Below are 27,133 nucleotides of genomic sequence, written 5' to 3' on the forward strand. Positions count from 1 at the left end.
ATAAGACAAGAGCAGGGCTGGAGTGATAGCACAGCGGGTAGGGCGTTTGCCTTGCATGTGGCCGACCCGGGTTCGATTCCCAGCATCCCATATGGTCCCCCGAGCACCACCAGGAGTTAATTCCTGAGTGCATGAGCCAGGAGTAACCCCTGTGCATCGCCGGGTGTGACCCAAAAAGCAAAAAAAAATTTTTTTTAATTTAAAAAAGACAAGGGTTAAGGCTCATGCTCTGGAGGCAGCAACACCAGTTTGATCCCCAGCATGGCACATGGTGCCCGTGAGCACTGTCAGGGTTCCCTCCTGAGCACAGAGCCAGGGGTAATCCCTGAGCAGTATCAGTCATGGCCCAACATCTGTTACCGCCAAACACACCATGAACAAGAGCTCCCTAGGGACCCTCACCGGGAAGGTGTGAACGAGTGTTTGTCAGCTCCCTACATGCTCCAACTGTTATCTGGCCAATTGCTTCCATCCCCACTGCTTCCTACCACCTTGGAAGCAGGAGAGGAAGATGCTAGACCAAGGATGGTGTGGTTCCGGCCGGGCTCACAGAACTCCCGTGTTTTCTTCAGAGCATTGTGGGGCTCAGCGTCTGTCAAATTCTTGGCACACTGGGGCTGGAGCGATAGCACAGCGGGTAAGGCGTTTGCCTTGCACGCGGCCGACCCGGGTTCTATTCCCAGCATCCCATAGGGTCCCCTGAGCACCGCCAGGAGTAATTCCTGAGTGCAGAGCCAGGAGGAACCCCTGTGCATTGCCGGGTGTGAACCAAAAAGCAAAAAAAAAAAAAAAAAAAAAATTCTTGGCACAACTAGTCTTACTTATTAACAAGGATAAATGACTGAACAGGAGCTTCTGACACGAGAGAAACGTTTTTATCAAAGCAGGAAGCCAAGCTTTCCACATGCAAACTAGAGACCAGTTGTAAATACCAATAATGGTAGCAGATGCATAAGCACACGTGTGTGACGTGCTTGCTACATGCCAAGGGCCGTGAGTCTGAGAACCTCTGCTTTAACTGATTGCATTTGCATGGCAAGGAAGACACGATGATGGCTTTATTGTTCTTTACGGTGGACAAAACCAAGGTCCAGAGACGTTCAACAACTTACCCAAGGTCACACAGAGATTAATCAGAGGTGGTGGGATCCAAAACCCTACACACCGGTTCTTATGAAATGATTCATTTTCATTTCCCAGCTTCATGATCGCGATTGATCTTGCCCCTGCCTCTATCATGGCTCTGGCTACTTCATATCTGGAGCCTGCGCATCTGGTGGGGAGAGAAACGAGCTGAGTGGAATCACGTCTTCATTTCTCCCGTGAGAAGTATGACACCCCAGAAGGTTCGATGAAGCCGCCGGCGTCGTTGTGCTGGTGCCTTTGAAGCTCAAGTTCACCACCTTGTCTGCCTCTCAGCATCCCAAGGCCGGGCCTCGGGAGATGAATTTTTGCCATGGCGTTTCAGGGAAATCAATCTCCATTTTCCAAACGGGGAGGACGTGTAGAAAAGACAGGGAAAGCAACAAAATAAATGACAGGGCTTCCAACCCAGCGAAGGGGGGGAGCAGGAAAGGGCGTGCTCCCCGGAGGCTCCATTCATTTCCCACCCGCTACCCAACATGGCGCCCTCCCGGAACCAACACAAGACACATGTCTCCCCTTTAACTGGTCAGTCGCGAGGGGTCATGGAGAGAAGGGCCCAGAAAGCCTTCGGAGACAGCCTTTATGGGGTGAGTAATAGCCCTGCGGAGTGGGCGACTCCCCCAGGAAGCAGAGAAAGTTGTAACCCTGAGCATATTGAAGGAAGAGCGAGACAGGCACTTATGGAAATAAATGATGTGTGTTGGGGGCGTGCGAGGCAGGCGGAGAGGAACTGCAGGGAGCTCTGCTTTCTGCAACTGCTGCTCACAAGGAGCCAGCAAGCAGGAGGACTGGATGCAAAGTGGCCGTAGAGACGTCCCCTTGCGTCTGAGTCCACGCAAAGCCCCTGGAAGCAGAGATGAGCCCAAAGCACGCAGAATTATCCATCCCTGCTGCTGAATCCACCCTGCCTTGTTTCTCTGACTATCTACCCGGGAATTTCCCCAACGGTGCCAACCTGATACTGATCTTTTTTTCTTTTTAACTATTTTTATTGAGTCACTGTGAGATAGACCCTTTCAAAACTGTTCATGTTTAAGTTTCAGCCATACAGTATTCCAATACCCATGCCTTCCACCAGTGTGCATTTCCCAGCACCGGTGTCCCCAGGTTCCCTCCCATCACCCCCCGCCATCATCCAGCCTGCCTCGATGGCACCTACACAATGGAATACTATGCAGCTGTTAGGAAAAATGAAGTCATGAAATCTGCCTATGAATGGATGGACTTGGAGAGTTTCATGTTGAGTGAAATTAGTCAGAAGGAGAGGGGCATTCATTTTTTGGAGTATAAAATATATATAGTCACTGTCACTGTCATCCCGTTGCTCATCGATTTGTTCGAGCGGGCACCAGTAACGTTTCTCATCGAGAGACTTATTGTTACTGTCTTTGGCATATCCAATATGCACGGGTAGCTTGCCAGGCTCTGCCGCGCGGGCTTGATGCTCTCGGTAGCTTGCCGGGCTCTCCGGGAGGGGCGGAGGAATCAAACTCGGGTCGGCCGCATGAAAGGCGAACACCCAACCGCTGTGCTATCGCTCCAGCCCATATATATAGTAGAAGACTAATATCCATGGCCGGGGAAAACAGGGGCCAGGAGGATTGGTTGGAGCCAACCTGATTCTTGAGACTTCCTCTCTTCCCGATTCCGCTCCACTTCCACCTGGCATGACATCTCTCTCTTTCCAGTGACCAGACTGTCTTGGGGCCCATCCTGTCAGCACCTGGCAAAACATATTCCCCGACTTTCTGGGACCACGTAGGGGGCCTTTTCCCATCATCCTCTGCAGCATTTTAGATGTCCTTCCTCCTCCAGTGGAGCCCACCCTGCATTTCCATAGGCCATCTGCTTCCTGTGTCTCTTCCCCCAGATAGCAGTGGCCAGATGCAGACCCCGGCACCAGGTCACCCCCTCTCCGCTGCCTCAGTGCACACTCCAACTTCCTCCCCTTGGCCTTAAGGTTCCCACCTGTCAAGTGGGATTCATCCTGCGATACAGCTTCCATGATTGTTGTTCAAACCCCATGAGCTGTGGGGTTTGGGCAAAACATGTCCTACAATGTGATTTTTTCTCCTATTTCTCTAAGTCCCACGTCTAATATCTGCAATAGGCCCAAGAAAACACTTAAGACACAGTAACTCCTACTCCATGCCAAAAAAGTGTAGAAGAATCTCTATCATACGACTCAATATAACTAAATATAATATAAAATAAATATAAATTACAGAACATCTAATAATCATAATAGATTCCTTAAATATCTAAGTGGTGGGGCTGGAGTGATAGTGCAGCAGGGAGGGCATTTAACTTGCACGCGATCGACCCAGATTCAATTCCCAGCATCCCGTATGGTTCCCCCAAGCACCGCCAGGATTAAAATTCCTGAGTGCAGAGCCAGAATTACTCCTGTGTATCACCAGGTGTGACCGAAAAAGTAAAATAATAATAATAAAAAGAATACTAAGTGAAATAAGATAGGGCATTTACTTTTAGCAAAAATCACCTTTTTAGGGGCTGGAGTGATAGCACAGCGGGGAGGGCGTTTGCCTTGCACGCAGCCGACGGGCTCGAATCCCAGCATCCCATATGGTCCCCTGAGCACTGCCAGGAGTAATTCCTGAGTGCAGGAGCCAGGAGTGACCCCTGTGCATCGCCAGGTGTAACCCAAAAAGAAAAAAGAAAAATTTTTAAAAATCACCTTTTAGTTCCAGTTAGTATGTATGGATCTGGGATAGCTCAGTGGTAGAGCACATGAAATGTGGGTACCTAAAATATGGGTGCATAAATGGTACTGGCACATAAAACATGTGGGGGCCTGGGGAAGCTCACTGGCAATTTGCATGCGTGAGGCCTTGAGTTGGACCCTCAGCCCCACCCCACACGCGCAGGTGCCATCCCAACCTTGCTGCTCGGGGTAGTCACTGCCGTGGAAAGTGTGTGGGGACATCATGGCAGCCACGGCATGACCCCTACCAACACCACAAACAAGTATGTGAGGAACTCAACTAAATGACGCCTGGTCTCCCCAACAACAGACGGACAGGAAGCGGGGACTCTTTCTTCATTAATTAAAAGCTTAGAGAGGGCTGGAGCCATAGCACAGCGGGGAGGGTGTTTGCCTTGCACGTGGCCGACCCGGGTTTGATTCCCAGCATCCCATATGGTTCCCCAAGCACCGCCAGGGGTAATTCCTGAGTGCAGGAGTGACCCCTGTACATTTGCTTGGTGTGACCCAAAAAAAGAAAAAAAACTTAGAGAAAAAATTGAGTACAATGAAATAAAAGCTTGTCTAGAAGTGGCACAGAGATCAGGATTAGCTCAGTGGCAGAACGTGGCTGTGTGTCTGAGTTCCCCCTACACCTCACCTGGCCTTTATGTTTGAGGATATTGATGACTGGGCACCTCCCACAGCCCTGGGAAATGTCTAGTTCAGTGGAAAGGACAAAACCAAGAGGTGAAAGTGGCTGGTGAGGTGAGACAGGCATGGCAGGGGGTGGCCATGGACCCAGGGCCCAAAGTCTGGGATGGTCACCATCTGTGCATGGTCCAGGATGAAGGACTTGACCTCTCAGAGCTGCTGCTGTTTCTCCATCTATATCTTCCGGGGGGGTGGGGGAGGTGTGAGGGGTGCTGGAGTGATAGCACAGCAGGGAGGGCGTTTGCCTTGCACGCAGCCAACCCGGGTTCCATTCCCAGCATCCCATATGGTTGCCCGAGCACCGCCAGGGGTAGTTCCTGAGTGCATGAGCCAGGAATAACCCCTGTACATCGCCAGGTGTGACCCAAAAAGACTAAAAAAAAAGTCAAAAGGGGGCCGGAGCGATAGCACAGCGGGTAGGGCGTTTGCCTTGCACACGGCCGACCCGGGTTCGATCCCCAGCATCCCATATGGTCCCCCAAGCACTGCCAGGAGTAATTCCTGAGTGCAAAGCCAGGAGTAACGGCTGAGCATCGCTGGGTGTGACCCAAAAAGAAAAAAAAAAGTCAAAGCGCAGACAGCCTGAATACTCCCCAAAAACAGACATGGGGGCAAGAGGACGACATGTCCAGCTTTGGAACATCCCTGCTGCCTCAGTGAGAAAACAAGTCAGCCTCAGTGTTCACAGAACCCCCGAAAACGGAGAGTCCTCCGCCCCCTGAGCCCAACAGCCACCCCCACTCCAATGACGCCGTCTCTCCTTAGACATAAAGAGCAACCCCTGGCCCAAGGCACCCCCCGCCCAGGGAGACGAGACTGAGACGCCCGTTGTATCCCCCCCCCCGCGCCCCCTTCCAGCTCCGGCCACTCAGCGGCCATTTGTGAAGTGATTCATGGCAAGCACAGATCCCCAGCCCAGAGGTCCCCCCAAGAAGGCAAAGGCCACACGTTCTACTCCCCGAGGCCGACATTTCGCCCCCCCCCCGGGCCACCCCCCCTTCCCCACACCACCACCAGGCGTATTTGTTGGATTAATTGAGCGAGCGTTGGACTGAGCTCCCGCCCGACCATCTGACCAGAATTAAGAACATGAACTTGATCCCTGGCAGAGAGAGGGGTGAGGCCTGGGCTGCTCGGGGAGGCCGGGCTGACCCGCCTTCCTCCCTCGGAGGCACCCCCGGCCTGCACGTGGTTGGCATATGGCGTCCCATTGACGTCACTGCCAATGTCACCGCGGGAACACGGGAGGAGGGCCAAGAGGCTGCAATGCAAGTGTGCGGGCGGGAGCTGTCAAGAAGAGGGGTTCAGCGAGCAGCGCCCCGAGAGCACACCCCACCCCACCCACCCCCCCGCAACAGAAAGGGACCAGAGGCCCACTACTGATGGGCGTCCCAGAGTGGCCCCACCCAGCCCCAGCCTCGGAGTGGGAGAAGGCTGGGTCCCACCATGACGTGTGACACTCGGGTCCCTCCAAAGGCCGCGGCCGCCTGCCCAGCCCTGACCCCCCCTGCCCAGCACTGACCCCCGCCAGGGCCAGACACAAACAACCAACCCCATTACCGTCCTATTAGCTGCGTCTCGGGGGCGCCCACAGACCCAGACAATTGCCGAGCTCGCTCCAGCTTCAAATGTTTAACGGATTTGCCCGCATCTAATTTCTGTCACTGTGTTTACAGTACAGGGACCCCCGAGAAGTGCGTGCCGGGGAGAAAAGCGGTCAGGGTTGGGGGCTCGCGGGGTTTGGGGGTGGGGGGGGACAGCCGGGGTGAGGGCGCAAGAAAGAAATGGCAAGCGTCTTCAAAGGGCGACGTTCCTGCCTGCGGTTTGCAGACACTTCCCCTCTCCCCGGCCCTCCTGTAATCACACTCCGGCGTTCACCCGAACTCTGTTTACATCCAACACCATTACCGGCGGGGGAGACAGGCGAAATTAAGGCCTCTGGTCTCTGTTCTCTGAGGCGCATTATCTCTTCCCTCCCGCCTTACCCCCTTTCATCAAACGCCTCCAATCTATGAAGGGGTAAAAGCCTTTAATGGGATTTTGAAGATCTTAAAAGCCAGGCGGTTTGTTTAAAAAGGAAAACGAGCGAGCAAGAGGCAGGCCCGGCCTGGGATCCTTGGGTCCACTTCTTGCAAAAAAAAGGGAGCAAACTCCCTTCTAGTTCCTTCCCCCCCCCCTCGTCTGCCCAAACAAGTGTTGGGTTTGAGGTTTGTCTTGGATGGACGGGCAGACCACACAGGGCTGCCAGCGAGCGGCTCCCTTTTCCAGCAAGGCTAAGAATTCCCAGCCGCAGCCCTCCCCAGCCTCCCCCACCCCGCCACCCCCCTCCTCCACTCCCTCCACGAGCTGTTCTCCGAGGGCTCCAGTTGGCACCAACAGCCCCCATCGGTGTCAGCTAAGCCTAACGGGGGTTGAGGAGAGAAGACGCAGAAGGGAGATCGCAAAAAAAAAAAAAAAAAGGGGGGGGCTGGAGCGATAGCACAGCGGGTAGGGCATTTGCCTTGCACGCGGCCGACCCGGGTTCGATTCCCAGCATCCCATAGGGTCCCCTGAGCACCGCCAGGAGTAATTCCTGAGTGCAGAGCCAGGAGGAACCCCTGTGCATCGCTGGGTGTGACCCAAAAAGCAAAAAAAAAAAAAAAAAAAAAAGAAGGGAGATCGCAGTTGAGGTCAGAGGAAAGAGCGCGGGCTGGCAAACCCACGGCCCCGGCTTTGGGGGTTCTTCATTCCCCAGGGCTGGGAACACCCCCGCCCTACGCAGCCACGGAGCTGGGTCGGGAGGAAGACTGGGTTTCCCAAAAGCCACCATGCACGTGCTCTCCGTTTCATGGGGCCCACTCTGCGCTGCCGGATTGGCGTTGGAGGGCACGGAGGGGGTGCGGGGGGCACGGCTGTCTTGGGGAGCCGTGTTGGAAGGAGATGGGGCCAGAGAGCTAGGACAGTGGGAAGGACGCTGCCCTGTCCTCGGACAACCTAGGTTCGATCCCAGGCAACCTAGACGGTCCTCTGAGCCCTGCCAGGAGTGACTCCAGAGTGCAGAGCCAGAAGTCAGCCCTGAGCACCACCGAGAAGTGTGACCCCCTCCGCCAAAAAAAATAGCACTGCACTATAGCACTGTCGTCCGATTGCTCATCAATTTGCTCGAGTGGGCACCAGTAACATCTCCCTTGTGAGACTTGTTGTTACTGTTTTTGGCATATTGAATACACCATGGGTTAGTCTGCCAGGTTCTGCCGTGCGGGCGGGATACTCTCGGTAGCTTGCTGGGCTCTCTGAGAGGGATGAAGGAATCGAACCCGGGTCAGCCATGTGCAAGGCAAACGCCCTACCCGCTGTGCTATCGCTCGAGCCAAAAAAAAAAATGCATAAATAAAATAGCAGACATGGGGCTGGAGTGATAGCACAGCGGGTAGGGCGTTTGCCTTGCACGAGGCCGACCTGGGTTCGAATCCCAGCATCCCATATGGTCCCCTGAGCACCGCCAGGGGTGATTCCTGAGTGCATGAGCCAGGAGTAACCCCTGTGCATTGCTGGGTGTGACCCAAAAAGCAAAACAAAACAAAAAAAAATAGCAGACATAGTAGGAGTCCCCCTATTGAGGAATGAGTTGTTGGGAGGAGGGGGTCAGTGTTGAATCTGCATCTTAGGGTCAAGAGTTTGGAGACGGTTTGAGGGCCTGGAGCTCATAGACGCTCTGCGTGCGCAGGTGCTGGATAGATTTCCTGGTCCCACACAGTCCCCTGAGCACTGCTGAGGGTGTCCCCACCCCCCAGAAACCTTCCTCTGCTGTGATGGTGTTATTTAGTGGGATCCTCAGGTGCCGTGAGGAACTAGGGCAGTCATTTAAGAAACTGTGTTAGGTGCAAGGCTATTTTGGGGTGGGGGGTGGTTGTTGTGGTTTTTATAACTTATTCAGTGATTTATGTCACCGTGAGATAGTTACAAAGTTTGTATGATTTTCAGTCATACAACGTTCCAAAACCCATCCCTCCACCAGTGCACATTTCCCCCCACCAATACCCACCCCGACACGAACCATATCCCTCCTGCCCCCCCCCCTCAGGGTAGTGTTGAATGGGACTAACAGGGGGTAGCCCAGCGCTTGGGGGAACGCTGTAGCTGGCCGTCAAAGGTTGGCTTCGGTGACCCAAGGAGGTACCTGTCCCTTCAAGAATCCCAACTTCTCCCACTGCTGCCACTCGGCCAACCCACTCGGAAGCTGAGCTGCCTTCGGGAAGACGAGGGAGGCGTGAGGCAGCACCGCGACTCTTGAACACCCCCCTCCCCACTTCAAGAGAGCCCGAGGTCAGCACAGCACAATTACCCAAATTGACACTTGGCCGAACACCAAGTCCAAATCCCCGGGACACAAGCAGATCTTTAATTACGGCGTTCTCTGGTTTTCCTGCCCTCCAACGCCGCGGTGGTGCTCCCAGCCAAATCTGGGGCCTGCCTCTCCCTGCCCGCACTTCAAACGCACCTTGAGACGCACCACCCAGCCCTGACATGGGCAGGGCAAAGAACTGGGCCTCTCTCTCTCTCCCTCTCTCTCCCTCCCTCTCTCCCTCCCTCTCTCCGTCCCTCCCTCCCTCTCCCTCTCTTCTTCTCTCTCTCCCTCTCTCTCTCCCTCTCTCTCCCTCCTTCTCTCTCCCTCTCTCTCTCCCTCCCTCTCTTCCTCTCTCTCTCCCTCTCTCTCTCCCTCTCTCTCTATCTCCCTCCCTCCCTCCTCTTTTCCTCCCTTTCTCTCTCCCTCTGTCTCTCTCTCCCTCTCTCCCTCTATCTCCTTCCCACCCTCCCTCTCTTTTCCTCCCTTTCTCTCTCCCTCTCTTTCTGTCTCCCTCCCTCTCCCTCTCTCCTCCCTCTCTTCCTCTCTCCCTCCCTCCCTTTATCCCCCCTCTCTCATCCTTTCCCTCTCTCTCTCCCTCCCTCCCTCCCTCTCTGTCTGTCTCTCCCTCCCTCCCTCCCTCTCTCTCACTCTCCCTCCCTCTTTCTCTCCCCCCTCTTTCTCCCTCCCTCTTCCTCCCTCTCTATCTCTGTCTCTCCCTCTCTCCCTCCCTCTCTCTCACTCTCCCTCCCTCCCTCTCTCCCTCCCTCTCTCTCCCTCTCTCTCCCTCTCTTCCTCTCTCCCTCTTTCTCCCTCTCTTTCTCTCTCCCTCCCTCTCTCTCCCTCTCTCTCTCCCTCTCTTCCTCTCTCTCCCTCTTTCTCCCTCTCTTTCTCTCTCCCTCCCTCTCTCTCCCTCCTTCTCCCTCCCTCTCTCTCTCCCTCTCTCCCCATCTCTCCCTCCCTCTATTTCTCCCTCCCTCCCTCCCTCCCTCCCTCCCTCTCTCTCTCCCTCTTCCCCCCAGTCTCTCCCCCTCTCTCTCAGCACTCACACAGGCATTCTTCCCTGCAGGCTTCTCTCCCAGCCCCAGATGACTGTAGACAGAGCATCTTGTTTCCTACCTGGGCTTCCTATGAGAAATAAGCAGGTCCATCTCCAGAACGGACAGCAGCCATGTCCCCCACGGTCCCGCTGCCTGATGGGCCAGACACGCACTGGACACCGAGCGGGCTCGGGTCCTCCTAAAGGCTCTGCAGGCCAGGCCGGGCACCTTGGCTGGGCCGATTCACTCAGGAATCCCACCCATATTCCCACAGCCACGTTCCAGCCACTGTTCTTGGCTCGGGGCGTCGCTGTGGACAAAGCGGATGGAAACCATGGTGACCCGCACGTCCCAGGCCTGAGAGCGGAGAAACCGAGTCCTGAGCTGTGCAAGCCTGCCCGGAGCCAGACGTGGGCCGCGAGCAAAGCTTGGATTACTCCGCCTCGGAGCTGCCTGACTCCAAAGCCACCGCTGGACCCTGTGAATGGGGGAACTTGGGGGGGTCCCTGACGGGCCCCCATGGCTGTGTGATATTGATCTGTTGGTCTTCTGGGTTTGGTCTTTGGCTGTGTTAAGAACTTCTCTGTCTGTTGTTGGTCACTGTCTGTTCCCCCGGCAGCCGGAATCCAACCAGGGAGGTTGGTGGCTCAAGGATGAAATGTGTGCCTGGCCTGTGTGAGGCTCTGGGTTCGATTCCCAGCCCTGCAAAGAGACAGGGGGAGTAAAAGAAAAGAAAAATAAAGTATTTTTAAAGAAGCCTAATCTGTTAGGAGGCTGGAGAGGCAGCGAGATAGTCCAGCAGGCAAAGCTTTGCATGTGGAGAGCCTGGGTTCCCTCCCCCACCCCCACACGGTTCCTCTGGCCGACCAGGAAGGATCCCAGAGCACAGAAATAGGGGTGAGCCCTGAGTATGTGGCCCTAAAACAAACAAACAAACAAACAAAAGAAGCCTAATCTGTTTGGGAGGAAGGAAACAGTTGGAAGGGAGGCACCTTTCTTTGGGACCTCAGCAGAGGGAAAGAGGGAGGGTTAGGGTTAGGGTTAGGGTTAGTGGGTGTGGGGTTGGAATATGGATGCCCGAAACCATCATTAACAGGATTTTAATCACAGCACCTCAATAAAGATCAAGTTAATAATTTTGTAAAACGTGATTAAATCAGGGCTGGAGTGCGAGTACAGCGGGTAGGGCATTGGCCTTGCACACGTCCAATCCGGGTTCAATTCCCAGCATCCCATATGGTCCCCTGAGCACCACCAGGAGTAATTCCTGAGTGCAGAGCCAGGAGTGACCCCTGTGCATCGCCGGGTGTGACCCAAAAACCAAAAGAAAAAAGACTTGATTAAATCAATATAAATTAGAAGTTACAAAATTAGTCATGATTGAATTTTCAGGCATACAATGTTCCAACCCTTGTCCCTTCATCGTCTCCCGGCTCCCTCCACCCAGGGTGCCAAGTTTCCCTCCGATCCCCAGCCTGCCTCTATAGCAAGCACTTTTTTTTTCCCTTTTAGGCATTGTCGCTTACAATACTGTTACGGTAATAGGTCATCATAATGGGTTACCATGCATATCACTTGACTTCCTTCCAGCACCCAGTCCTCGTCCAGAGTGATCCCTCCCCTCTATCTTTGTCACAGTGGTCCCTTCCCTGGCCAAGCCCCCGACCCCCCGCAGTGGGAAGCTTCCCACTAAGGACCAGTTCTTCTGCTCTTCATTTCTACGATCTTTGAGCATGCGTCACCCCCCTCCCATGTTTCTCTACCTCCCCCATACGAGTGTGATCATTCTGGGCCTGTCTCCCTCCCTTGGACTCACTTCATGCAGCTCAATCCCTTCCAGACCGGTCCACGTGTCACCAACCCGCCTGACTCCATCCTTCCCTTACAGCTGAGTAGTACTCCGTTTTGCCGACACACTATCATTGCTTTATCCAGTTGTCTGTTCTTGGGCACGTGGGTCGTTTCCAGATTGGGGTTATGGGGAAGGGTGCCAGGAGGCACATGGGGATGCAGAGGTCTTTTCTGCATTCTTTTTGCTCGGCTCCTAGGTTTTCATTAACAACAATTTTATAAAGTCTTTTACAGGTTCCCCTTTCGGGCCTGAGGGCACAGGAAACTGCACCCACACGGACGGCCTTCACCACAGGAAGGAGCCGGACACATCTAATCTCAGGCCGAGTAACCCGTGACACGCTGCTGGACTTTCCTTGTTGGGACCAGTTTCTGGGCTGAAAACTCAGGGGGTATTCTCTGAAGAGGGTAGGCAGAATAACCCCGGCACACACACACACACACACACACACACACACCACACACACACACACACACACACACACACACACACACCACTGGAAAATCCAGCATCCCCCACGCATACCCACTGTCTTGCCAGCAGAGTAACGGCCCGGAACCACGTCTCCAGATGAACACAATGCGGCACATATTCTCAAGTAGGCTGCTTCGGGCTGAGAGCTCCAAACAGAGCAGAAAGATACCCCTGTTCTACCTGAGAGCCCAGCAGCCAGTAGCCATACCTGATATCCTCTGGCATGGGAACGCCCCCCCCCCATCCACACCTGAGCCCCATAACACTGCCAAGCCACCAAAATGTTCCAGATCCAGAGCTCCCGAGTCACGCAGCTGCAAACACAGCCACATGACAGAAGTTCATAGTATCGTCAGCCCCGTCCTATCACAGCAGATCTGATGGGAAGGCTGCCTAGAAGACCACCAAGCTCCCGCCAGAGGGATAGGACAGTAGGCAAGGTACTTGCCTGGCATGCAGCAGACACAGATTCAATCCCCAGCATCCCATAGGGTCCCCCAAACACCACCAGGAGTGATTCCTGAGTGCAGAGCCAGGAGTAAGCCCTGAGCATCGCTGGGTGTGGCCCCAAACTCAAGGAAGACCAAAGCCCACCCACCCAGCTCAATGAACCTTAACAATAACCCAGGAGGCTCAACTAGCACTACCCAGCAAAGTAGGTCCTCAGACAAGGACTTAGCAACGTCACTGTGAGACAGAACAACGCTCACAGATTGACTTTTATTGGTCTGAGATTTGGTCATTCCATTTGCTTTGTGTTGTAACAAGCAATAGGAAGCAACTCTGGGCCTGCGAGGGGGAAGGCTGGGGTGGTGGGTGGGAAACTGGGGACACTGCGGGTGGGGAAGGTCACACTGGTGGAGGGAATGGTATTGGTGTAGGAATTTAAGGCCTGAAACCATTGTATTAAAACTTGGTAAATCACGATATTATAATTTTAAAATTATTTTAAAATAAAAGTCTTTTGATCACAGATCCTCCAAATAGACTAAAGGTCAGTGCCGTTCTGGAGGCTGGAACTCGTAAGGGACCCCCTTTAGGCCCCCAGCCCCTTGCTGCCCCTTCTTATCACAAAGAGGGTTTCCATGTGCTGTCCAGGGGTCCCTTGTGGGATGTGGGGCCCTGGACCTCATCCCTCGAGATCAGGGGGTGCTGTTCTCCAAATCCAGACTCCTGACTGGTGGTGAGAGGGTCCAGCCTGGGACGTTCCGGCCCCATCCTCAAATCCTGGTCCCGAGCTCTTCTGCCCCATGACGGAAAGGACACTCCTTCCGGAAAGTCCTCCCACGAGGACTCCTCCGGGCACCTCCCTGACCATGTCCAGCGTGCAGCTCCCCTGACTCCTCCGGACCCACAGCAGGCGACCTCAGGCAGACCCTCCCCCTCCCCCACCCCGTGACTCCCCTCCACCCATTGCTAAGTCAACGAGAGGCCTGTTACATTTTCCCTGTTCTTCTGCCTTCTGCTCCAAATGCCAGGCCCGCCCTCCACCCCTCCTCCCCACAGTCCCTCTGATCCACTGACACCCCTCCTCTACCCTGCGCTGCCAGCCCCTTCCAACTCTCTCGCTCTGAGTCCTACTGTCCCGATGAGCTCCATTCAGCTTTGCCCTCTGTCCCTAAGGCTTGGGATTACTGCAAGGAAGAAGTAAATGTACTAATTCATTAATAAAATAACTTGGTCAGGTGCCTGGTGCGAGAGGGACTCAGTAAATATGACCTCTTACATCATCTTCAGGGTCACGATTGTTATTGCTTTTAATTCTATAAAACCCCAAACCTTGCGCATGTGGGGAGGAGGGAGGGGTGACTAGTTCTTGCCCACCTGCTCAACTCTGTGGCTCTGGTCTCACCCTTTTGCTTCCAGGGCCTTCTGGCCTCTTCTACTTCCGGGGCAGGGGGTTCGGCATAAGGACCATTACCGCACCCCTGCTCATAGGTAAGTTTTCAAAGCCTAGAGAATCACCAATTAAAAAGGGTTCCATCAAATCCCGGGATAATAAAATACTTCACGATCACATTAAATTATGGCTCTAATGAATATTTAATGACAAGAGGAACGCGCCTGGTATGAGAACCTCAGAAGTGGTTCTAACCTGTATCTACAGCATCATCTCAACCTGAAGGAAATAACTCAGTGCTTCACAGTGTGTCTCTGTCCCCTTAGATGGTAGGTAGGTAAGATTATTTTCCTTTAGAAGTTGCCCACTTTCCAGAGGCAAACAGACTTTGCCTATTTGCCACTTAGATGGAGTGGGGTGCTGGGGGGGTAGGGAGAGAAACTCGCCTCCTTTTTCGTGTTTCAAATTGAAATGTTCTGGTATTAAAAGTTAATTTCAACCAAATTCACTCCCCACCCCACCCCCACCCTTCACCCATATAATTGCCATCATCTCTCCCCTACCCCCCACCCCCTCTATCCATAAAAACAATATTTTCACTTCTGGTCTTAAACAATTTAACTGAAAACTTAAAGTAAAACCAATTCCCTTCCACAAGCCAAATTCATTTGCTAGGCTCCTGTCCTAGGATAAAAGAAATCTTGAAATTAGGAAAAGAAATTACAATCTGCTCCATTTTAGAATAAAATCCAAAACAGATTTGTGCAAGAGAGGGGCAGGAGAGGGGGCAGCAGGGGAGACACAACATAAATTTAGAAAAATAAAAACAAACAAGTCATTTTAATCCCAAGATTTGAGGGTGCTGTCCCAATTCTTAGAAATTATTAGCTGCTCAACATACCATATCTCTCACTTTTTTCATGTGTTGTTCAGTGATAATGGTGCAATGTGGTGTGTGTGTGTGTGTATGCATGCATGCATGCACGCACAAATGCATGTGTCATTCTCATTCTCTCGAGATGACCAGATGTTCTGAAGTACACAAACTTTGTCTCTGACCTAAGACTCTGAGTTGACCAGATGTCTGAACAGTGTGTGTGTGTGTGTGTGTGTGTGTGTGTGTCTTGAGTTGACCAGATGTCCTGAAGTATACAAACTTAGTCTTCAACTTAAGACTGAGTTGATCAGATGTCTAAACAGTGTGTGTATGTGTGTGTGTGTGTGTGTGTATGTGTGTGTGTATCTTGGGTTAACCAGATGTCTGAACTCTAGGTTGTGTGTGTGTGTGTGTGTGTGTGTGTGTCTTGGGTCTACCAGATGTTCTGAAATATACAAAATTAGTCTCCAACCTAAGACAATGAGTTGACCAGATGTCTGAACTCTGTATGTGTGTGTGTGCGCACACAAATGCACGCGTGCTTGTATACATATACAGAACTAAGAAGGAAGAGAGACAAACAACTTTTCTCTTTTCAGAGCAATGTCCCTAACTTTGTGCCAGTAAGTCGGGCTTCCTCCTAGCTACTTCTCTGGTCGGTTCCCATGCCAACTGGAATGGGGGCTGGGGGGCGGGGGCATGAGATCCATTTCATGGCTTGTCACGATAGGTACTCTGGCACCTCATTCTTTTCAACATGTTTTTACATGAAAAAGCTTTGCCACTCAGACAAAAAAAAAAAAGAGGAACTCCTCTTCTTCCAGAGAGCCAAAGGCCTTCCTCCTCCTTAAGGGCTTTAGGGGAGCCCTGCATCTGTGTCACCGTGAACCCCGATGAATAAAAATCGTATTCTCATTTCCCAGTGGCTTTTGGCCCTGGGTTCTGAAGCGTTTCAAGAGGAGAGAATGAAAGAGGTGAGCTCTGAGCCTGGCCCCGGGACTCTGACATTACAAATAACGGTATTTATGATGGTATTATACAGTTCATATATTTCCCTCTAAAAGTGCCAATAAAAAGATGGCATTTTCCCAGCCTCTGCTCTCGGCTCATGGTTTACGTCTTCCTTTCCTCCGGGGTCTGTGTGCTCTGAGGAGCTCATTCTTTGCACTGTCAGAAGGGCCGGGGCCTGCCTGGCCCGGGCTCACTGCTGATTTGTGACACAGGGCAGCTGTGTCACTCTTGGTCTTAAAAGGGAAGGGCCGTCCCCGCCCACACATGATAATCAGCTTGAGTTTGAACCCACCCACGATCTGGGCCTTACACATCTCCCTCCTGTTCACCTTCCCAGCAAACGTGGAGGTAGGGGCACACCGTCTGGTTGGGGGAAGAAGAAACGGAGATTCGGAGGGAAACTGTACCCATAAAAGCAAATACCGTGACCTCAGGCTTGGGTCCCTCAAATCTGGGAACAGCTCTGGCTTCTCCATCCCGTGATGGAAGCTCGCATGGTCCCTGGCTGATACATACCCCAGTGATACATTCAAATAAACAAGCAAGCATTTGATCACAAAGAATCTCCCAGGACAGAGATGACCTGGGCTCTTGGTTGGTTCCTGGCTATCTCCTGGAACCCCAAAGAAGCCACATGTCCCTCAGAGATGGGCGGGCAAAGACTAGTCCCGTCAGTAGCATTTCTTGAGTTTATTCTTCCACAGACCGAGCTGTGCGGCCTTGGCTAAGTAATGTTGCCTTTATGAGCATCGGTTTTCTCATCTCTGGAAGAGATCAACCGCAGTTCAATCTAGAAACGGATTCTAAGCTAAAAATAGGCTGCATGGGCCAAGATGGTACAGGGGGTGAGGCGCTGGCCTTGAATGCAGCCAACTCAGGTTCAAGACCCAGCGCCACATCAAGTACCCGGAGCCTAGAGCCAGGTTAGCCCAACCCCCCATCCCCAGCATTTCTGGATGTGGCCCCAACCCCCCTTCCTCCCAAACAATTTAAATTGGATTTATTCACCCACACAGTCATTACTAACCCCTCTGCCTAAGGTTCATTCAACGTGCTAAAAGAAGAGCCAGGGTCCGGAGCGAGAGACAGGCACAAAGATAAGAAGGACCCTTGCTTCTTTGATGTCAGTATGGTGTCAGCACCTTTAAGACTCAGACCAGCCTCTGGAGCACTAACAGAATAATGTCAGGGTTTGTCTCTGTGGTCATCAATATTCCCCCTCGCAAATGAAGCCCAGACCCACCCAAGCTCTGAATGTGCAGCCTGCCCCCAGCCTTCCGCTTGGTGACTTAAGGCTTAGAGCAGGGGTCTGGGATTCCAGCAGACATCCTTCTTCCATCTCGGACCAGGACTGTGTCGACAAGTTACCACTCCCGTTGATCGATATCTGTTTTTATAAATAGGTACCTGCATGTCTCTGCACCAATCAGCAAAACTGAGATGGAGAAAGGCCTGATCAATGATAGCCAGCCAGCAGGGGCAAAAAAAAAAATTCTAAAGACTCGGCAAGATTCATCTCTTCAAGACAGCCTCAGGGTCTCTTGCCCTTCAAAGTTCGAGGACTCTTCAACCAAGTTCCCATCAGAGAGACAGCACAGTGATTCAAGTGTTTGCCTGTGTGCTCCCAGACCCGGTTCAATCCCTGGCACTGCATTTGGTCCCTGAAATCGCTTCTGAGCACTGCCAGCATAGTCCAAAAATAAAAGAAAAATTATTTGAGATGAAAGAGTTTCCCAGCATGGACATGATTGATAATCTGGGCTGGGGCTTAGTTATAAGGTATCCACTGGGTGTGATAAAAGGTTTAGAAGTTTCTGATGACCTGTGTGTCGTTCCCCACCACCAATACCCCCACAACATTATGGTAAGCAACAGCATCCCCAGAAAGGACCAAATACCCCCAAGAAACTGGGAATCGGGGCTGGAGCGATAGCACAGTGGGGAGGGCATTTGCCTTGCACTCGGCCAACCTGAGTTTGATTCCCAGCATCCATATGATCCCCTGAGCACTGCCAGGGGTAATTCCTGAGTGCATGAGCCAGGAGTAACCCCTGTGTATTGCCGGGTGTGACTCAAAAAGCAAAAAAAAAAGAAATTGGGAATCACCCCCAGCTGAGAATCACTGGCGTAAGACTGAAGATGCGTCTGCATTTTTCTCTTTCTCCTTCATTTGAGGATTAGAAAGAAAGCTGGCATTGTCCTCCCTCCTTTAGCAGGCACTGAAGGATCTTTTCTTTTTCTTTTTTTCCCCTTTTTTAAAATTGAATCACCGTGAGATACAGTTACAAAGCTTTCATATTTGAGTTTCAGTCATACAATGGTCGAACACCCATCCCTCCACCAGTGCACATTCTCTACCACCGATGTCCCCAGTATCACCCCCACCCCTTTCCAACCCTCCCTCTGCCTCCATGGCAGACAATTTCCCCCATACTCTCTACTTTGGGGCATTATGGTTTGCAATACAGATACTGAGAGGCTATCACGTTGGGTCCTTTATCTACTTTCAGCACACATCTCCCATCCCGAACGATCCCTCCAACCATCATTGACTTAGTGATCCCTTCTCTACCCCAGCTGCCTTCTCCCCCAGCTCATGAGGCAGGCTGCCAACTATGGGGCAGTATTCCTGGCCCTTGTGTCTACTGTCCTTGGGCGTCAGTCTCATATTATGTTATTTTATATTCCACAAATGAGTGCAGTCCTTCTCTGTCTATCCCTCTCTTTCTGACTCATTTCACTTAGCATGATCTTCTCCACAACCATCCATTTATAAGCAAATGTCATGACTTCATCTCTCCTAACAGCTGCATACTATCCCGTTGTGTAGATGTCCCAAAGTACACTGAAGCATCTTAGCAGCAGTACACAGGAGGCTCCGGTACCACCCTGGCAGTGTGTCCTGGTACCAGCCTTAAGGATGTCCTGGTACGGACGTGCTGAGTGCTCTGGAGGTGGAAGGCAAGTTCCGGGGGCCCCGTGGGCCAAGTCCCCTGTGTGTCCAGCACACTCGCTCTCCTACCGAGCCCGCTCACTCCCCCCATCTCTGGGACTCAGCTTCATCTCCTGTGCGATGGGCTCGGGGTGTGATTCCAGACACCCCTTTCCACGCTCCATGCCATGGCGCTTCCTCTCTGCCACTGCGTCTTTGTCTCCTCTCACCGGAAATGGCCCACTATGCTCTGATCTGCACCCTCGCAGGCAGACAGAGAAACGGTGTTGGGGAGGGATGGAAGCCCCCCACCCAGGGTGGGACTGGGACTGTCTGTGAGCCCGTGAGTTTGGGCAGAGGCTCGGCTAGGGGAGACTCGCCATGACCCGGGGCCCTTCAGCCACAAGGGCGCGGCCCACCTACTTCTTCTTGTCTACCAGAGCCTGGAGTGCCTCCCAGAGAGCACAGGCCCCACGGTGGCCACCTGGGTCTTTGGGGGGGGCTATGGGGGGATCCCCAAACAGTGCTCAGAAAGCCCAGGGTCTCTCCCAGGGATTCGTGTCCAATCACTGGTGGTTCAGTGCAAGGGGGTAAGGATTTGGGGCTTGCCTGGGCCACCTCAGCTCCTAGGGGACCTCCAGGACTGCATCCTGCCATGCTCAGGAGACCGTGTGTGTGTGTGTGTGTGTGTGTGTGTGTGTTTGGGTGGAGAAGGGGGGGCCCCAGCCAGGGCAACCACCTGCCCAGTCTGTCCCTTAAGCCCTGTCCTGGCTCCCCCTGTGCCTGTCCTCACCCCTTGTTTCATGGGCTGAGCTGTGTCACCTCATCACTGGCCTGACCCACGCGTTCCAAAAGCCCCTTCCCTGCCGGAGGAGACGGAGGCCCCAGCAGCCGGGCCAAACTGTGACAAGCACAATGCCAACACGCGGGCAGAGCGGGCCCTCGAGAGTCACGGCAGCCGGCGTGGGAGGGGTCCGGCAGAACGCCCCCAAACTGCAAAGCCTGTGGCTTTATGCAACACTGGACGGTGCCCAGTCCCTCGGGGCAGTCTGGGAAGGAGACCTTTGGGGTGAGGTCAAAGGGTGATGCCCTTGAGAGACAGGTTAGTGGCCTCATGACAAAGTCCCTTCCCCACCGCCCCCAGGGCTGCCTGGGCCCCGTCTCCCATCAGCAGACAGAGCAGTGGGGGGCAGAGAGATAGTACAGGGGACAAGACACTTGCCTTGTGGGTGGTTCGCCCTGACTCGATGCCTTGTGGGTGGTTCGCCTGGATTCGATCCCGGGCACCCTCTATGGCCCCCCCAGGCACCACCAAGAGTGACCCCTGAGCACAGAGCCAGGAGGAAGCCCTGAGCACCAACACGTGTGGCATCAGCCCAGCCCTGCCCGCTGCCCAGCCAAGGAAAAAGAAAATCTTCCAGAACTTCAAGTCTTCACGTCTGTTCATCCAGTCTGCAGGAATCTGGGGTGGCAGCTGGACAGGCCTTCGAGTAGCCTCGGCGTGGGGTTCGAGGGTCCCAGGCAACAGCAGGACTCCGTGAGTCTTCATTTCCTGGAATTAAAAAATGGGGGTGGCAAAATGCCCAAAAGGAAAGAGAGAGAGAGAGAGAGAGAGAGAGAGAGAGAGAGAGAGAGAGAGAGAAAGAGAGAGAGAGAGAGGTGCCTGCCATAAAGGCAGGCTGGGGGTGGTGCTGGGAAGCAGACAGGGGGGGAGGGGGGGTGTTGGAGCACTGTTTGACTGAAACCCAACCATGAGCAGCTTTGTTAAGGGTCTATCTCACAGCGATTCAATTAAAAAAATTTAAAATGTGAGTATATCGATAACGTTATGCTTATGCAACACTGAAAATGTAGGTAATGCCACTGAATTGTGTGCTTGTGTGCTTAAAATTATTTTAGAGGACGGGGAGGAAGGGGAAAAAAATTATTTTAGAGGACCAAAAACAGTGGGGGTGGCCCAGCTGCCTGACCGCACCTGGTCCCCGAGCCTACCTCCCTGGTGCCGTGGTGACGTCCACGCTCGGGCCGGTATTCCGGACTGCCCCTCCCCGCCCGCAGGTAAAGGGGTGGTGGCAGGTGACCGAGTTGGGAGCAGCTGCTGCCAGGTGAAGGGCGACAAAGACAAGAATCCCCCAGAGGAAGCGAATGTTTGGAACTGGGAGGGGGAAAAAGCAGCATCGCAGCAAGGGAAAAACAGAGAAGGCAAATTGGGGATAGGCGGGGGGGGGGGCAGTGGAGGGGGGGCAGGAGAAATGCAAGAAGGTGTCGGCCAGGGAAGGGCGACTCTGCAGAGCTGGCCCCTGGCTCAGGGCCCTTGGCGGCACCTGCACTTTTGAGGTTCAAGTTTGTTTATTCTTGGCAAAATGCAACAGCCTGTTTCTCAGAGAAAAGTCTTTAAAAGGCTTATAAAATCTACTCAAAAGGCTTTCTGGACATCAAATAGCTCATAAAAAGGAACATTTTGATGAGTTAAGTGTAAATGAATCAGAAACATACGGATTCCATTTCGTCTAATCTGCCCGTGGATTTAGAAATGGAGGGAGTGGGGGTGTGGGGGGAACTGGGGTGGGGAGCTCAAAGCTAAATTCTTCAGGGGCTTTATAGACCCCCGAGAACTTTGAAAACTTTTGGCGACAGGATATCCAGTGCACCCGCCCAGCACGGTGACTTCTCGTCCTCGACATTGGTCTCAGAAATGCCCCTGCAGAGAAAATACTGAGAGAGAGACAGAGACAGAGAGACAGAGAGACAGAGACAGAGAGACAGAGGGAGACAGAGACAGAGAGAGACAAAAGATGGGGAAACAGAGGTACAGAGATACAGAGACAGAGTGAAGGAGAGAAACCGGGAGAGACCGAGATAGAGACAGAGAGGGCAGGACCCAGGCAAGGTTCCATCTGCCTTCTGGAACCTTCTACTCATAGCTACCATCCACTGACTCCTCCCGCTTGGGGCAGGGGGCCCGAAAGAGTCCTGGAGAGGTCGCCCCAAAGCTGGGAGAGACAAGGGTGGTGAGCAACGGGGATGCTCATTCCGCCCCCCTAGCATCCCAACATGGTGGGTCGGGCCAAGCGGCTGTCACAACACCTCACCTCCCCCCTTGGCTAACACAAGAGTGAGCTCAAAGGAGATCTCTGGTGGAAGCAAGGCAGGCCTGTGCTTCGGCGTGGCCTCAGATCACTCACCCGGGGCCTGGCACACACACGCGAGCTAGGAAATCTCTCTCACGGGCACCCTTGGTGCGACGAGAGTCAAAGAAACCAGGGTGAGCTGAGACCCATGCCAGGCCCCCGGGCCCCCGGAGGCTGCAGAACCCCACGTGGACAGATCTCCATCCGGGGGGGTATCCCACAGCCAAACGCCCCTTCACCCCCCACCCTCCGCCACATTCCCCAGAGACTCGGGAGCCCAGACGCAGCAGCCGCTCGTGTCTGGAGAACAGAAACGAGCCAGTCCCCACGGGCGCTGGGCCCCGGGCACCTCCCGCCACCCCTGGCCAGTAGCTGGAGGCCAGCGGACACGGGCTACTCTCCAAGGCGAGAGATAAACCTGGCTCCGGAGCCCTCGCCTCCTCGGTGGGACGGGTTAATGGAATTGTGGGGAAGAAGCCGGAGACGGGGGCGGGGTGGGGGATTTGGAATCACGCTACATTTTCCGTTCACTGTCTCTCGGACTGATGCTGTGTCATATGGCTGTAAAAAGTCATCAAGCAAACTCCGGGGCGGGGAAGGAGAAGGAGGAGGAAGAAGAAGAAGAAGAAGGCGAAGTCCGTGTCCGTCGGCCAGGTGGATGATGCTTTGCGGGGAGGGCGTGTTTTTGCACATGGTTTTATCAAAGAGCGTAATTACAGCGTATGGAAAAGAGCGCATATTGTTTCCATATGCGAGATAAAGAGAGAGTGTTAGAAGTGATTAAAGGGACTTAAGGGTGTGGAATGTTCTCGTAATGAGGAGTCCTGGACCGGGAGCGTTTCGGAACAAGAAGTGCGGGCGTCTCTCTAGCATCTGAGACGGAGCCAGATTCTGGAGATCCCGGCCAAGTTGGACCAGCTCGAAAGGCTCAGCCGAGCCCCTTGTGCAGCCTCTGCTGGGCTCAGGGATGGTCTGGGCAGGTCTGTGCCGCGGGCGCCTCAGACAAAGAAAAGACAAATGATCCCGTTAAAAAAAAAAATGTGGGTAAGAGAAGGGTGCTTGCCTTGCACGTGGTTGACCCAGGTTCAAGCCCCAACAGCCCTGAGCCCTCCCAGGAGTGATCCCTGAGCACGGAGTCAGGAACAAATAATCCCTGAGCACTGCCAAGTAGCCACCCAAAAAAAATCATATAGGTAGGTAAATAGATAGATAGATAGATAGATAGATAGATAGATAGATAGATAGATAGATAGATAGATATGATTTATATATGGGACTGAAGGTGAGGAGAAGCTGAGGAGGGGGTTTCGGGTTGCATGTGCAAAGGCCCTGAGGCAGGATCATGTAGCTCCTGTAAGGACAAAGTCCCTGTGTGCAGTGGGGAGAAGCCAGTGTGTGGGGCGGGGGGGGGGGGGGCGGGAGGGGCGGGGTAACACTGGTAGACAGTGGCAGGAAATGTGGACAGGAAGTGGGAAGCTCAGTTGTGCCATAGTGAACCAGGCCTCCACGAACTTGAAAATCTTGCCAGAGACAACTCAGATGAAAGCAGGGCAAGAGTTCCATGGTGCAGGATGGAGCAGTGGGGGGGCACTTGCCAAGCATGTGGCCAATCCAGGTTCGATCCCTGGAACCCCATACGGTCCCCGAGCCTGCCAGGAGTAATCCCTGAGCACCAAGCCAGGAGTAAGAAGCCCTGAGCACTGCCAGATGTGACCCAAAAGGCAAACAGACAAAACACTGTGTCTGTGATACGACCCCCCAGAATCCCCACCTCCGGAGCGACCTCTGCAGGGGCGTTTGGGAACCTGTCCTTTCCAGCAGTCCATGCCCTGCCCTGTCCCACCACAGGGGACCCAGAGAGACCCTTGGTGGCTGCCTGCACTGGCTCTCACCGTCATCCTCCTGAGCCAGTCCACCGGGTGGACCCCGGGCCCAGGGACACCGCAGGTGCTCACGCCAGACCCCCCCCCCCCAGGGAAGGGGGTGAAGGAAGCCAAAAGGGGCGGGTGGGGGCCAGGAGGAACCGGTTTGAGCAGCAGCAGCTGCGGCATGCAGAAACCCTTCCTTCCTGGCCGGCGCGCCCGCCATGCACGCAGCTGCCGAGGATTCGATCCCTGCATCCCAGATGGTCCCATGAGCTGGCTGGGAGTGATCCCTAAGCGACTGCAGGGCAGGGCAGGGCAGGGCAGGGCGGGGCAGGGAAGAGGAGGGGAGGGGAGGGGAGGGGATGGAAGGGAAGGGAAGGGCAGGAAAGTGAAGGGGAGGGCAGAGGAGGGGAGGGAGGGAAGGGAAGGGGAGGGGAGGGGAGGGGAGGGGAGGGAAGGGAAGGGAAGGGAAGGGAAGGAAGGGAAGGGAAGGGAAGGGAAGGGAAGGGAAGGGAAGGGAAGGGAAGGGAAGGGAAGGAAGGGAAGGGAAGGGAAGGGAAAAGGGAAGGGAGGGGAGGGGAGGGGAGGGGAGGGGATGGAAGGGGAGGGGAGGGGATGGAAGGGAAGGGCAGGAAAGTGAACAGGAGGGCAGGGGAGGGCAGGGGAGGGGAGGGAGGGGAGGGGAGGGAGGGGAGGGGAGGGGAGGGGAGGGAGAGGAAGGGAGGCAGGGAGGTGAGGGGAGGGAGGGGAGGGGAGAGGAGGGGAGGAGGGGAGGGGAGAGGAGGGGAAGCGAGGGGAGGGGAGGGGGAGGCGAGGGGACGAAGCTCTTCCTTCCCTGGCCACCGTGCCCGGGCTTCTCCGTCACAGGACTCCCACTCTGTCCTCGTGCTCCTGCCCCGTCTCCAGCGGCAACGTCAGGAAAGACTCAGATGTGGAATTTCTGAAGCAAACGGTTTGCATCACTTCAAAGAACTTGCCCTCGAAAGGGCACGTCCATGAGCTTATTCATCCATCCTCTTCCACTCGGGGTTTCCCTCCGCACATGAGTCACACCACACGGTCACCCCCCAACCCCCAAACCTCGCCATCGCACCCACCCCAGAAAAATTAAACAAATGCCCTAAGCAGAGGCCTCCAGGATTCATTTCCGGGCAGGCTGGTCTCTGGAGGCCGCTCCCCTGCCGCTGGGCCAGGATGCAGCCCCCGACCTGGACCTCGCGCCCGGCTCCTGACCCCGCTCCCGCCGCTGGGGCCCCTCCAAAGGGAGCGTCTCGGCCTGAAGACGTGAGCCCCGCGGAGGCTCTTCAAGTTTGCACTCTGGTTTCGGGGTTGCGGAAATGCCTGCCCCCCGCTCGGTGAGGTGGTTCCTCTGTTGCGATATTAAAAAGTGCAGATAGATCCTGGCGGGGCTGTCGGCCCCGTCCGCGGCCACGGGCTTCAGTGTCGCTCCGGCGGCTCCTGTGGCTCTCGCCACAGCCCAGGCCTTGCAGCTCACCACAGAACGTGGCCGTGAACTTGGCCCTGAACCCAGCTCCGAGCCTGACTGTGAATCCAGCCGCGCGCCCGGCCTGAGCCAGGAAGGACTCGACGGGCGTCACGCGGCCCCCCCCGGTGTCGCCTCCCCAGGGCCCTCTCCCAGCCGGCCTCTCTCCCTGCCACCCTCCCACCCCGCCTGAATCATAGTGGCAGGAAGCTAAGGGGAAGCAGGGCGCCGGCCCATGAGGCGGGATTCGCAGAGGCAGACCGGGCTGGGCCGGGCTCTGCTGGGTCCCGCAGACCTTTCCAGCCAGGACAGAAGCTTTCTGGGCCTAAGGAATGGGGACGGTGCTGGAGGGGCGGCTGGGCGGGCTGGAGCGCTGGCTTCCCCGGGTGCCACCCGGCACTTCACGCTCCCCAAGTGACCCTGGGGATTGAGCCAGAAGCCTAAGCACCTTGTGTGACCAAAAAAGAGAGGGAGGGAAGGAAGGAGAGAGGAAGGGAGAAAGGAAAGGAGGAAGGAGAGAGGAAGGGAGGAAGAAAGGGAGGAAGGAAGGAAGGAAGGAAGGAAGGAAGGAAGGAAGGAAGGAAGGAAGGAAGGAAGGAAGGAAGGAAGGAAGGAAGGAAGGAAGGAAGGAAGGGAGGGAGGGAGGGAGAGAGGGAGGGAGGAGGCAGGGAGGGAGGGAGGGAGGGAGGGAGGGAGGAAGGAAGGAAGGAAGGAAGGAAGGAAGGAGGAAGGAAGGAAGGAAGGAAGGAAGAAGGAAGGAAGGAAGGAAGGGAGGGAGGGAGGGAGGGAGGGAGGGAGAGAGGGAGGGAGGGGGCAGGGAGGGAGGGAGGGAGGGAGGGAGGGAGGGAGGGAGGGGCAGGAAGGTGCTGCTCTCTTTGCCCTGGAGGGTGCTATGGTAGAAAAAGACTGAAGTCAGAAGCAGAAAGACGTGGAGACACAAGGAATTGTTAGGTGAGTGTTTGGGAAAGTGCAGCCCGGGAGAGTCTGGAAGGAAAACCTCTTTGAACCCCCCCCCCCACCGGGTTCCTCTCTCCCTCTCTCTCCCCCACCCTTTCCCTCTCCCTCTCCCTCTCCTCTTTCTTCCTCTCTCTCCCCCTCTCCCTTTCCCTCCTCTTTCCCTCTCCCTCTCCTCTCCCTCTCCTCTCTCTCTCTCTCTCTCTCTCTCTCTCTCTCTCTCTCTCTCTCTCTCTCTCTCTCTCTCTCTCTCTCTCTCTCTCTCTCCCTCTCCCTCTCCTCTCCCTCTCTTCTCCCTCTCCTCTCCCTCTCCTTTCTCTCTCTCTCTCTCAGACAGGGCCCCACCAGACCCAGCTGGCCCCGTCTCCCCACCCCAGCCCTGCCACGTGGGAGTCCCGGCCGCCTCCTAGCCAAGATGTGGAGGGGTGACGCTCTCTTCCTTGGAAGAAGGATGGGGCCTCTAGGATGGGGCCTCTTCACCCTCCGCCTCCTCTACAGGGCTCCCTGGGGTGCCGGGAGACACAGGGACCTAACGGCTGGGGCCACCCGAAACTCTGCACCAAGACCCACAGCGTCCTGCTCCTGCCTTGAGACTCAAGCCTGGTGGAGGCCCTCGGGCCACCCTCTGCCCAGGCGTCCCGCTGCTCTCAGTTCTGTCCCTGCACGGGGTCACCCCGGTCCCTCAGTAGCTGGCTCCTGCCCAGGCATTCTCTGGACTCTCTACCTACACCTGCAAGTGCATTGGTGCTCACGAAGGAGCCTTTTCATCTCTCTTTCTTCTCTCTT

This window comes from Sorex araneus, chromosome 9 (genome assembly GCF_027595985.1).
Source record: "Sorex araneus isolate mSorAra2 chromosome 9, mSorAra2.pri, whole genome shotgun sequence".
In the NCBI taxonomy this organism is placed as follows: Eukaryota; Metazoa; Chordata; class Mammalia; order Eulipotyphla; family Soricidae; genus Sorex; species Sorex araneus.